Below are 14,820 nucleotides of genomic sequence, written 5' to 3'. Positions count from 1 at the left end.
ATTCCAATGTCAGAATCATCGGCATCCCTGAGGGGGTAGAGAGAGAGGTCTAGAAGAGGTATTTGAACAAATTGTAGCTGAAAACTTCCCTAATCTAGCAAAGGAAACAAGCATTCGTGTCCAAGAGGCAGAGAGGACCCCTCCCAAGCTCAACCACGAGAAACCTACACCACGTCACATCATAGTGCATTTCACAAATATTAGACCCAAGGATACAGTATTGAAAGTGGCCAGGGCAAAGAAATTTCTCACGTACCAAGGCAAAGGTATCAGAATTATATCAGACATGTCTACACAGATCTGGAATGAGAGAAAGGGTTGGGGGGCATTTTTAAAGCTCTTTCAGAAAAAACATGCAGCCAAGGATCCTTGATCCAGCAAGGCTGTCATTCAGAATTGTTGGAGAGATAAAGACCTTCCAGAATCACCAGTCTTTGACCAATTTTGTAACCACGAAACCAGCCCTAGAAGAGATAATAAGGGGGGTTCTATAAAAGTAAAAAGGCCCCAAGAGTGATACAGAACAGAAAGTCACAATCGATAGAAACAAAGACTTTACTGTGAACATGGCATCATTAAAATCATATCTCTCAATACTCAGTCTCAATGTAAATGGCCTGAATGCTCCCATAAATGCCACAAGGTTGCAGATTGGATAAAAAGACATGACCCATCCATTTGCTGACTGCAAGAGACTCATTTTAAACCTAAAGATACATCCAGACTGAAAGTGAAGGGATAGAGAACAATTTTCCATGCCAATAGACCTCAAAAGAAAGCTGGGGTAGCAATTCTTATATCAGACAGATTGGATTTTAAACTAAAGACTGTAGTTGGAGTTATGGAAGGGCACTTTATTATTCTTAAAGGATGTATCCAACAAGTGGATATGACAATTATAAATATATATGCCCCCACCAGGGGAGCAGCAAGATACACAAACCAACTCTTAACCAGAATAAAGAGACATATAGATCAAAATACACTAATAGTAGGGGACCTCAACACTCCACTATCAGCAATAGATAGATCACCTAAGCAGAAAATTGACAAAGAAACAAGAGCTTTGAATGTCATACTCGACAAGTTGGACCTCATAGATATATATAGAACACTACACCCCAGAACCAAAGAATACTCATTCTATTCTAATGCCCATGGAACATCCTCAAGAATAGACCATGCTCTGGGTCATAAAACAGGTCTCAACTGATACCAAAAGACTGAAATTATTCCCTGCATATTCTCAGACCACAACGCTCTGAAATTGGAACTCAACCACAAGGAAAAATTTGGATGAAACTCAAACACTTTGAGACTAAAAACCATCCTGTTCAAGAATGATTCGATAAACCAGGAAATCAAAAATCAATTTAAACAATTTATGGAGACCAATGAGAATGAAAACACAACGGTCCAAAACCTATGGGATACTGCAAAAGCAGTCCTAAGGGGAAAATACTTAGCCATCCAAGCCTCACTCAAAAGAATAGAAAAATCTTAAATGCAGTTTTTATATTCTCACCTCAAGAAGCTGGAACAGCAACAGAAGAACAGGCCTAATCCACACACGAGGAAGCAGTTGATCAAGATTAAAGCAGAGATCAGTGAATTAGAAACCAGGAGCACAGTAGAGCAGATCAACAGAACTAGAAGCTGGTTCTTTGAAAGAACAAATAAAATAGACAAACCACTGGCAAGACTTATCCAAAAGAATAGAGAAAGGACCCAAAAATAAAATAATGAATGAAAAGGGAAAGGTCACAACCAACACCAAAGAAATTGGATTATTAGAAACTTTTATCAACAGCTTTATGCCAATAAATTAAGCAATCTGGAAGAGATGGAGGCCTTCCTGGAAACCTATAAACTACCAAGACTGAAACAGGAACAAATTGATTTTTTAAACAGACCAATTAATTATGAAGAGATTGAAACAGTGATTAAAAACCTTTCAAAAAACAAAACAACAGGGCCTGACGGATTTCCTGGGGAATTCTACCAAACATTCAAAGAAAAAATAATACCTATTCTCCTACAGCTATTTCAAAAAATAGAAACAGAAGGAAAGCTACCAAACTCATTCTATGAGGCCAATGTTGCCTTGATCCCCAAACCAGGCAAAGACCCCCTCAAAAAGGAGAATTACAGACTGATTTCTCTAATGAATATGGACGCCAAAATTCTCAACAAGATCCTGGCTAATAGGATCTAACAGTACATTAAAAGGATTATCCATCATGACCAAGTGGGATTCATCCCTGGGATGCAAGGGTGGTTCAACATTTGCAAATCGGTCAGTGTGATACATCATATCAACAAGAAAAGAGTCAAGAACCATATGAGCCTCACAATAGATGCAGAAAAGGCATTTGACAAAATACAGCATCCTTTCCTGATTAAAACCCTTCAGAGTGTAGGGATAGAGGGTACATTCCTCAATCTCATAAAAGCCATCTATGAAAAGCCTACAGCAAATATTATTCTCAATGGGGAAAAGCTGGAAGCCTTTCCCTTAAGATCAGGAACACGATAAGGATGCCCATTCTCGCCACTATTATTCAACATAGTGTTAGAAGTTCTTGCAACAGCAATCAGACAACAAAAAGGGAAAAAATGTATCCAAATCTGCAAAGAAGAAGTCAAACTGTCTCTCTTCACAGATGACATGATACTCTATATGGAAAACCCAAAAGAATCCACCTCCAAACTATTAGAAGTTATAGAGCAATTCAGTGATGTGGCAGAATACAAAATCAATGCTCAGTTGCATTTCTATACACAAATAATGAGACTGAAGAAAGAGAAATTAGGGAATTCATCCCATTTACAATAGCACCAAAAATCATACGTTACCTTGGAATTAACTTAACCAGAGACTTAAAGGATCTATATTCTAGAAACTACAAATCACTCGTGAAGGACATTTATGAAGACACAAAAAGATGGGAAAATATTCCATTCTCATGGATCGGAAGAATTAACATAGCTAAATTGTCCATGCTACCCAGAGCAATCTACACTTTCAATGCTATCCTGATCAAAATACCAATGACATTTTTCAAAGAACTGGAACAAATAGTCTTTAAAGTTTTATGGAACCAGAAAAGGCCCTGAATCACCAAGGAATTGTTGAAAAGGAAAAACAAAGCTGGGGCATCACGTTGCCAGATTTCAAACTGTACTACAAAGCTGTGATCACAAAGACAGCATGGTACTGGCACAAAAACAGACACATAGACCAATGGAACAGAATAGAGAACCCAGAAATGGACCCTCGGGTCTTTGTGCGACTAATCTTTGACAAAGCAGGAAAAACATCCAGTGGAAAAAAGACAGTCTCTTCAATAAATGGTGCTGGGAAAATTGAACAGCTACATGCAAAAGAATGAAACTTGACCACTCTCTCACACCATACACAAAGATAAACTCCAAATGGAAGAAAGACCTCAATTTGAGACAGGAATCCATTAAAATCCTAGAGGAGAGCAGCAGCAGCCACCTCTACGACATGAGCCACAGGAACTTTTTTCATGACGCATCTCCAAAGGCAAGAGAAACAAAAGATAAAATGAACTTGTGGGACTTCATCAAGATAAAAAGCTTCTGGGGCGCCTTGGTGGTGCAGTCATTAAGCGTCAGCCATCAGCTCAAGGCATGATCCCAGCGTTCTGGGATCGAGCCCTACATCAGGCTTCTCTGCTAGGAACCTGCTTCTTCCTCTCCCACTACCCCTGCTTTTGTTCCCTCACACGCTGTCTGTCTCTCTCTGTCAAATAAATAAATAAAATATTTTTTTAAAAAAGCTTCTGCATAGCCAAGGAAACAGTCAAAAAACTAAGAGGCAGCCCACGGAATGGGAGAATATATTTGCAAATGATACTACAGATAGAAGACTGGTATCCAAGATCTACAAAGAACTTCTCAAACTCAGTACACGAGAACCAAATAAACAAATCATAAAATGGGCAGAAGATATGAACAGACACTTTTCCAATGAAGACATACAAATGGCTAACAGACACATGAAAAAATGTTCAAAATCATTAGCCATCAGGGAAATTCAAATCAAAACCACACTGAGATACCACCTTATGCCAGTTAGAATGGCAAAAATTGACAAGGCAAGAAACAACAAATGTTGGAGAGGATGTGGAGAAAGGGGATCCCTCCTACATTGTTGGTGGGAATGCAAGTTAGTACAGCCACTCTGGAAAACAGTGTGGAGGTCCCTTAAAAAGTTAAAAATTGAGCTACCCTATGATCCAACCATTGCACTACTGGGTATTTACCCCAAAGATACAGATGTAGTGAAGAGAAGGGCCATATGCACCCCTATGTTCATAGCAGCATTGTCCACAATAACTAAATCGTGGAAGGAGCCGAGATGCCCTTCAACAGATGACTGGATTAAGAAGATGTGGTCCATATATACAATGGAATATTATTCAGCTATCAAAAAGAACGATTTCGCAACATTTGCTGCAACATGGACAGCACTGGAGGAGATAATGCTAAGTGAAATATGTCAACCAGAGAAAGACAATTATCATATGGTTTCTCTCCTCTATGGAGTATAAGAACTAGGAAGATCGGTAGGAGAAGAAAGGGATAAAGAAAAAGGGGGTAATCAGAGGGGAGAGTGAAGCTTGAGAGACTATGGACTCTGAGAAACAAACTGAGGGCTTCAGAGGGGAGGGGGGTGGGGGAATGGGATAAGCTGGTGATGGGTAGTAAGGAGCGCACGTATTGCATGGTCCACTGGGTGTTATACACAACTAATGAATCATCGAACTTTACATCAAAAGCCAGGGATGTGCTGCATGGTGACTAAGATAATATAATAAAAAATATTTTAAAAAAAAGAATCATTGTGTCAGCATTTCTGGGAAATATGGCATATTACGAAGATCCTAAATTCATCTCATCTTATGGCTACAACTGGAAAATATCACATTGGTGTAAATAACCCAGAAAATAACTCAAATACTGGCTAAATGTACAGAAAATGCCACATCCAATGCAAATCCAATTCCTATCAAAATACCAACGGTATTTTTCACAGAGCTAGAACAAACAATCTTAAAATTTGTATGGAACCACAAAAGACCCCAAATAGCTTAAGCCACCTTGAAAAAGAAAAGCAATGCTGGAAGCATCACAATTCTGGACTTCAAGTTCTCTTACAAAGCTGTGGTGATCAAAACAGTATGATACTACCACAAAAATAGACACATAGATCAATAGAACAGAATAGAGAACTCACAACTATATGGTCAATTAATGTTTGACAAAGCAGGAAAGAATATCCAGTGGGAAAAAGACAGTCTCTTCAACAAATGGTGTTGGGAAAATTGGACAGCAACATTTTTCTAGGTATGTTTCCTCAGACAAGAAGAAAAAAAAGCAAATAAAAAGGCATCCTGAATGCAAACAAATATTTGCCAATGATATATCTGATAGGTGGTTAATATCCAAAATATATAAAGATCTTAGGGAACTCAACACCTAAAAAACAAATAATCTGATTAATATGGGCAGAGGACCTGAACAGTATTTTTCCAAAGAAGACATCCAGATGGCCAATAGACAAATGAAAAGATGCCCAACATCACTGATCATCAGGGAAATGCAAATCAAAACTACAATATCACCTCATACCTGTCAGAATGGCTAAAATCAACAACACAAGAAACAACAGGTGTTGGTGAGGATGTGGAGAAAGGGGAACACTCCTGCATTGTTGGTGGGAATGCAAGCTGGCGCAGTCACTCTGGAAAACAGTATGGAGGTTTCTCAAAAGGTTGAAAATAGAGTTACCCCATGATCTAGCAATTGCACCACTGGGTATTTACCCAAAAATACTAATTCAAAAAGATACGTGCACCCCTATGTTTATAGCAGCATTATCTACAGTACTCAAATTATGGAAACAGCCCAAGTGTCCATCAACTGATGAATAGATGTAGTATATATGTATTTGCAGAGGACAGAGGGCAGAGGGTTGAGTAATATTCTATTACATATGAGTTGTGAGATACATATATGTATATATATATACATATATGTGTATATGAGTATATATATGTATATATGCGCATATATGTATGAGTGTATATATATGTGTGTGTATATATATATATATATATATATATACACTCATTAAAGAGAATGAAATCTTGCCACTTGCAATGACATGGATGGAACAAGAAAGTATTATGCTAAGCGAAATAGAAATAAGTCAGTCAGAGAAAGACAAATACCATATGATTTCACTCCTATGTGGAATTTAACAATTTTAACAAAACAAATGAGCAAAGGGAAAAGAGAGAGAGAGAGAGAGAGAGAGAGAGAGAGAGAGAGAGAGAAAGGCAACTAAGAAACAGACTCTTAACTATCAAGAACAAATTGAGTTACCAGAATGGGGGTGGGGGATGGATGAAATAGGTGATGGGGATTAAGGAGTGTACTTGTAGTGGTGAGCACCAGGTGTTGTATGGAGGTGTTTACTCACTATATTTTACACCTGAAATGAATATTACATTGTATGTTAACTAACTGGAATTTAAACTAAAACTTTAAAAAATTAAAATTTAAAAAATTAATAATTAAAAATAATAAAAATAAATTAAAACTTTAAAAAATTAAATAAAATGTATTTATAGTGAAGCAGTATATAGAGTACACACATCATCCCCTAGGAGAAGCCATTCCTGGCCACCTGGGTTACAGGGCTCTCTCCACTGTGTTCTGAGTACCCCTTGGCTCTCTCTTGCCATGGTTCTAATCACATACATTTCTTAAAAATTTGAGTATAGTTGAAAGACAATGTTATAGTAGTTTCAACACTGTGTACAACACAGTGATACAACAGTGATACACTTGCTCACCACAAATGTAGCTACCGTCTGTCATACATCACTATTATAAAACCATTGACTGTATTCCTTATGCTATGCCTTTTATTCCCATCATCACATTCATTTTACATTATCTTCTTTTTTAAAAATTTTAAACATATTTTATTTTATTTTTTCTAATGTGCTGGCATTTCTGCTTATGTCCTCTTTCTTTTTTTATAATAATTTTTTATTATGTTATGTTTGTCACCATACAGTACATCCTTAGTTTCTTATTTTACATTATCTTCTGTGTGGTTTCCTGCTCATTAACTCTGACCTCTTTGAGAACTTATCCTGCATGAATTATTCCTATGTCCTCAGAGTCTGACTAGCCCAGAGACCAGAACCTGATTCCTAGAAGGTGTTCAGAGAAGTGTTTTTTTGTTCGTTCACTTGCTTTTGTCTGAGTGATGACACATGCTACTCACTTAATCAAGGATAGCCATTATTAACTAGCAATGTCTCTTCATGTCTTCTGCCCATTTTTGTTTTTTTTTTATTTAATAATGATTTTTTATTATATTATGTTAGTCACCATACAGTACATCCCCGGTTTCCAATGTAAGGCTCGATGATTCATTAGCTGTGTATAACACCCACTGCACCATGCAATATGTGCCCTCCTTACTACTCATCACCGGCCTATCCCATTCCCCCACCCCCCTCCCCTCTGTAAGCCTCAGTTTGTTTCTCAGAGTCCATAGTCTCTCATGTTTCATTCCCCCTTCTGATTACTCCCCCTTTCTTTATCCCTTTCTTCCCCTACTTATCATTCTAGTTCTTATGTTCCATAGATGAGAGAAATCATATGATAGTTGTCTTTCTCTGCTTGACTTATTTCACTTAGCATTATCTCCTCCAGTGCCGTCCATGTTGTAGCAAATGTTGAGAACTCGTTCTTTCTGATAGCTGAGTAATATTCCATTGTATATATGGACCACAACTTCTTAATCCAGTCATCTGTTGAAGGGCATCTCGGCTCCTTCCACGATTTAGCTATTGTGGACATTGCTGCTATGAACATTGGTGTTTCTGCCCATTTTTGAATTGGATTATTTGTTTTTCTGGTGTTGAGTTGCATAAGTTCTTTATATATTTTGAATATTAACCCCTTAATGGATATGTCATTTGTAAATATTTTCTCCCATTCAGTAGGTTGTCTTTTTGTTTTACTGATGGTTTCCTTTGCTGCACAGAAGCTTTTTATTTTGATGTACTTTGCCTCTGTCATAGATTAATTGACTATGTAAGTGTGGGTTTATATCTATGCTTTCTATTCTGTTCCATTGATCTATGTGTCTATTCTTGTGCCATACTGTATGTGCCATTTTTGACAGCATGGGTGGACCTAGAAGGTATTATGCTAAGTGAAATAAGTCAGACTGAGAAAGACAAATACTGTATGATTTCACTCATATGTGGAATCTATAAAATATAAGTGAATAAACAAACAAAAAGCAGAATCAGACCCATAAATATAGAGAAAAAACCGATGGTTGCCAGAGGGAGGAGGTAGGGGAAATGGGCAAAATGGGCCAAGGGGAGTGGGAGATATAGGCTTCCAGTTATGGAATGAATATGTCGTGGGAATAAAAAGCAGCATAAAGAATATAGTCAATGATATTGTAATAGCATCATATGGTGACAGTGGTAGCTACACTTGTGCTGAGCATAGCATAAGGTATAAACTTGTTGAATCACTGTTTTACACCTGAAACTAATACAAGATTGTGTGTTAACTATAACAAAAAAAGTATCATTTAAATATTTTGAATTGAAATAATGTTCTGTATATAGCATGGCTAAAATGTTATGTTATCCCTGTTACTTCTTAGGTGAAGTAAATAAAAAGGCCAGTATTATATTTGTTTTTTTCTTTATTGTGGAAAAATGCAAAAATGTTTATTTGTTCTAGTTTATTTGTAATGTGGTTGTTTTAAGAAGGGTAACCATTTGTCCCCGTTTTCACTTGTAGTCTTTGTATAATTATGAGTGTGTCTTTTCACCATGGAGAGCATTCTAGTTGTTATAAAAAAAATATATGGTCAGATATTCAGTTACTACTGGGGTATTTTTTAAAAATTTATGTTTTTCAACCATATCAGCCATTTCATCAATATCTTAAAGATATCAGTTTAGGGGTGCCTGGGTGTCTCAGTCAATTAAGGGTCCAACTCTTGGTTTCAGCTCCAGGCATGATCTCAGAGTTGTGAGATGGAGCCCCATATCAGGCTCCCTGCTTGGTCGGGGAGTCTGCTTGAGATTCTCTCCCTCTTCCTCTGCCCCTCCTCCTGCTCTCTCTCTCTTTCTCTCAAATAAATAAATAAATAAAATCTTTTTAAAAAACCCAGTGTACTCTGTTTTTGATAATGCTGCTATAAACATCAGGGTGCATGTACCCTTCGAATCAGTATTTTTCTATCTTTTGGGTAAATACCTAAAAGTGCAATTGCTGGGACATAAGGTAGTTCTATTTTTAACTTTTTGAGGAACCACCATACTGTTTTCCAGAACCAGTTTTTGCTGCAGCAGTTTGCATATATGTAAGTGATGAATCACTAAATTATACCCCTGAAACTAATATTAAACTACATGTTAACTAAAATATAAATAAAAACTTGGAACATTAAAAAAAAGAATGTACTCTGTTATAATTATATAATATGCTCACTATCTGTTAGTATCTTGTTTATATTTTCTGTTGTATATACTTGGGCTTTACCCATTTTATTCAAGGTTATGTGGACTAGCACATCCTTTTTTTTAATGTTTTTTTATTATATTATGTTAGTCACCATACAGTACATCCCTGGTTTCTGACGTAAAGTTCGATGATTCATTAGTTGCGTATAACACCCAGTGCACCATGCAATACGTGCCCTCCTTACTACCCATCACCAGTCTATCCCATTCCACCACCCCCTCCCCTCTGAGGTCCTCAGTTTGTTTCCCAGAGTCCATAGTTTCTCATGCTTCATTCCCCCTTCTGATTACTCCCCCTTTCTTTATCCCTTTCTTCCCCTACCGATCGTCCTAGTCCTTATGTTCCATAGATGAGAGAAATCATATGATAATTGTCTTTCTCTGGTTGACTTATTTCACTTAGCATTATCTCCTCCAGTGCCGTCCATGTTGCAGCAAATGCTGAGAAATCGTTCTTTTTGATAGCTGAATAATATTCCATTGTATATATGGACCACGTCTTCTTGATCCAGTCATCTGTTGAAGGGCATCTCAGCTCCTTCCATGATTTGGCTATTGTGGACAATGCTGCTATGAACATAGGGGTGCATATGGCCCTTCTCTTCACTACGTCTGTATCTTTGGGGTAAATACCCAGTAGTGCAATGGCTGGGTCATAGGGTAGCTCAATTTTTAACTTTTTAAGGGACCTCCACACTGTTTTCCAGAGTGGCTGCACCAACCTACATTCCCACCAACAATGTAGGAAGGATCCCCTTTCTCCACATCCTCTCCAGCAATTGCTGTTTCCTGCCTTGTTAATTTTTGCCATTCTAACTGGCATAAAGTGGTATCTTAGTGTGGTTTTGATTTGAATTTCCTGATGGCTAATGATTTTGAAGATTTTTTCATGTGTCTGTTGGCCATTTGAATGTCATCATTGGAAAAGTGTCTGTTCATATCTTCTGCCCATTTTTTTATTTGTTTATTTGTTTCTCGCATATTGAGTTTGAGAAGTTCTTTGTAGATCTTGGATATCAGTCTTTTACCTGTAGCAGCATTTGCAAATATATTCTCCCATTCCGTGGGCTGCCTCTTAGTTTTTTTTTTATTGTTTCCTTGGCTGTACAGAAGCTTTTTATCGTGATGTAGTCCCACATGTTCATTTTATCTTTTGTTTCTCTTGCCTTTGGAGATGTGTCATGAAAAAGGTTTCTTTGGCTGATGTCGTAGAGGTGGTTGCCTATGTTCTCCTCTAGGATTCTGATGGATTCCTGTCTCACATTGAGGGCTTTCTTCCATTTGGAGTTTATCTGTGTGTATGGTGTGAGAGAGTGGTCAAGTTTCATTCTTTGGCGTATAGCTGTCCAATTTTCCCAGCACCATTTATTGAAGAGACTGTCTTTTTTCCACCAGATGTTTTTCCCTGCTTTATCAAAGATTAGTTGACCAAAGAGCCGAGGGTCCATTTCTGGGTTCTCTATTCTGTTCCATTGGTCTATGTGTCTGTTTTTGTGCCAATACCATGCTGTCTTTGTGATCACAGCTTTGTAGTACATCTCAAAATCCAGCATTGTGATGCCCCAGCTTTGTTTTTCCTTTTCAACAGTTCCTTGGTGATTCGGGGCCTTTTCTGTTTCCATACAAATTTAAGGACTATTTTTTCCAGTTCTTTGAAAAATGTCCTCGGTATTTTGATAGGGATAGCATTGAAAGTGTAGATTGCTCTGGGTAGCATGGACATTTTCACTATGTTAATTCTTCCGATCCATGAGCGTGGAATATTTTTCCATCTTTGTGTGTCTTCTTCAATGTCTTTCAAGAGTGAATTGTAGTTTCTAGAATAGAGATCCTTTACGTCTCTGGTTGAGTTAATTCCAAGGTAACGTATGATTTTTGGTGCTATTATAAATGGGATGGATTCCCTAATTTCTCTGTCTTTAGTCTCGTTATTCATGTATAGAAATGCAACTGATTTCTGAGCATTGATTTTGTACCCTGCCACATTACTGAATTGCTCTATAACTTCTAATAGTTTGGAGGTGGATTCTTTTGGGTTTTCCATATAGAGTATCATGTCATCTGCGAAGAGAGACGGTTTGACTTCTTCTTTGCAGATTTGGATACATTTTATACCTTTTTGTTGCCTGATTGCTGTTGCAAGGACTTCTAGTACTATGTTGAATAATAGTGGCAAGAGTGGGCATCCTTGTCGTGTTCCTGATCTTAAGGGAAAGGCTTTTCCTCGTTGAGAATATTTGCTGTAGGTTTTTCATGGATGGCTTTTATGATCTTGAGAAATGTACCATCTATTCCTACACTCTGAAAGGTTTTAATCAGGAAAGGATGCTGTATTTTGTCAAATGCCTTTTCTGCATCTATATAGAGAATCATATGATTTCTGAATTTTTGTTTCTTGATAAAATCTAAGACACCGATAGATTTGCGAATGTTGTACCACCCCTGCATCCCAGGGATGAATCCCACTTGGTCATGATGGATAATACTTTTAACATACTGTTGGATTCTATTAGCCAGGATCTTGTTGAGGATTTTGGCGTCCATATTCATTAGGGAAATCGGTCTGTAATTCTCCTTTTTGAGGGGGTCTTTGCCTGGTTTGGGGATCAAGGCAATATTGGCCTCATAGAATGAGTTTGGTAGCTTTCCTTCTGTTTCTATTTTTTGAAATAGCTTTAGGGGAATAGGTGTTATTTCTTCTTTGAATGTTTGGTAGAATTCCCCAGGAAAACCATCCAGGTCTGGAGTTTTATTTTTTGGAAGATTGTTTATCACTGACTCAATCTCTTCATAATTAATTGGTCTGTTTAAAAAATCAATTTCTTCCTGTTTCAGTCTTGATAGTTTATGGGTTTCTAGGAAGGATTCCATCTCTTTCAGATTGCTTAATTTATTCGCACAAAGCTGTTGATAAAAGTTTCTAATAATCCTTCCAATTTCATTGGTGTTGGTTGTGACCTCTCCGTTTTCATTCATAATTTTATTAATTTGGGTCCTTTCTCTATTCTTTTGGATAAGTCTTCCCAGAGGTCTGTCAATTTTATTAATTCTCTCAAAGAACCAGCTTCTAGTTCTGTTGATCTGCTCTACTGTACTCCTGGTTTCTAATTCATTGATCTCTGCTTTAATCTTGGTCAACTGCTTCCTCGTGCGTGGATTAGGCCTATCCTTCTGTTGCTGTTCCAGCTTCTTGAGGTGCGATTATAAAAACTGCATTTAAGATTTTTCTATTGTTTTGAGTGAGGCTTGGATGGCTAAGTATTTTCCCCTTAGGACTGCCTTTGCAGTATCCCAAAGGTTTTGGACCGTCGTGTTTTCATTCTCGTTGGTCTCCATAAATTGTTTAAATTGATTTTTGATTTCCTGGTTTATGGAATCATTCCTGAGCAGGATGGTTCTTAGTCTCCAAGTGTTTGAGTTTCTTCCAAATTTTTCCTTGTGGTTGAGTTCCAATTTCGGAGCGTTGTGGTCTGAGAATATGCAGGGAATAATTTCAGTCTTTTGGTATCAGTGGAGACCTGTTTTGTGACCCAGAACATGATCTATTCTTGAGAATGTTCCATGGGCATTAGAATAGAATGAGTATTCTTTGGTTCTAGGGTGTAGTGTTCTATATATATCTATGAGGTCCAACTCGTCGAGTATGGCATGCAACACCTTTGTTCCTTTACTGATTTTTTGCAAGGGTGTTCTGTCTATTTCTGATATAGGGGTGTTGAGGTCCCCTACAATTAATGTATTTTTATCTATATGTCTGTTTATTCTGGTTAAGAGTTGGCTTGTGTATCTTGCTGCTCCCCTGTTGGGGGCATATATATTTATAATTGTCATATCTACTTGTTGGATACATGCTTTAAGAATAATATAGTGCTCTTCTGTGTTTCTAACTATAGTCTTTAGTTTAAAATCCAATCTGTCTGATATGAGAATTGCTACCCCAGCTTTCTTTTGAGGTCCATTTGCTGAAAGATGGTATTCCATCCCTTTGCTTTCAGTCTGAATGTATCTTTGGGTTCAAAATGAGTCTCTTGTAGACAGCAAATGGATGGGTCATTTCTTTTTATATCTGCAACCCTGAGGTGTTTTATGGGAGCATTCAGGCCATTTACGTTGAGACTGAGTATTGAGAGATATGGTTTTAATGATGCCACGTTGCCAGTAAAGTCTTTGTTTCTATAGATTGTGACCTTCTGTTCTGTATTCTTCTTGGGGCCTTTTTACTTTTATAGAACCCTGCTTTATATCTCCCATAGGGCTGGTTTCGTGGTTACAAAATTGGTCAATGACTGTCAATTCTGGAAGGTCTTTAATTCTCCATCAATTCTGAATGACAGCCTTGCTGGATAAAGGATCCTTGGCTGCATGTTTTTCTCTGAAAGAGCTTTAAAAATGCCCCCCCCAACCCTTCCTCTCATTCCAGGTCTGTGTAGACAGGTCTGACGTAATTCTGATACCTTTGACTTGGTACGTGAGAAATTTCTTTGCCCTGGCCGCTTTCAATACTGTATCCTTGGATCTAATATTTGTGAATTGCACTATGACGTGACGTGGTGTAGGTTTGTCATGGTTGAGCTTGGGAGAGGTCCTCTCTGCCTCTTGGACACAAATGCTTGTTTCCTTTGCTAGATTAGTGATGTTTTCAGCTACAATTTGTTCAAATACCTCTTCTAGAGCTCTGTTTTTCTCCACCCCCTCGGGGATGCCGATGATTCTGACATTGGATTGTTTCATTAAGTCAGTGATCTCCCATAACCTACATTTGAGGGCGTGGATTTTTTTAAGTCCAGATTCTATTTTCGCTTTTTCTTCTACTAACCCATCCTCCAATTCACTAATACGTTCTTCTGCCTCAGTGACCCTGTTCGTCAGAGCCCCTAGTTTTGTCTGCATTTGGCTCATACAATTTTTAATTTCTGCCAGATTCGCTCTCATTTCCGCCCTTAGAGATTCTATATTCTCATTAACATTTTCGTTAATACTTTTTTCAAGTCTACATGTCATCTTGACCATTGTTACTCTGAATTCTATTTCTGATAATTTGGTTATATCCATATCCATTAGTTCTGTGGCAGAGGCCACAGACTCATTGTCTTTTCTTTGCTGGGGGGGATTTCTCCTTCTTGTCATTCTGATGAGGAGAGGTTGCGGAGTTGTCCAGAGCCCAAATTATTGGCCGGTACCAGGCCGTGCACCCTTGTTTTATAGGGATCTTAGG

The sequence above is a fragment of the Ursus americanus genome, unplaced genomic scaffold (assembly GCF_024610735.1).
Source record: "Ursus americanus isolate L20-20 unplaced genomic scaffold, mUrsAme1.1.p SCAF_150, whole genome shotgun sequence".
In the NCBI taxonomy this organism is placed as follows: Eukaryota; Metazoa; Chordata; class Mammalia; order Carnivora; family Ursidae; genus Ursus; species Ursus americanus.
The sequence above is the reverse complement of the archived record's forward strand: the minus strand, read 5'-3'. Positions refer to the sequence as shown.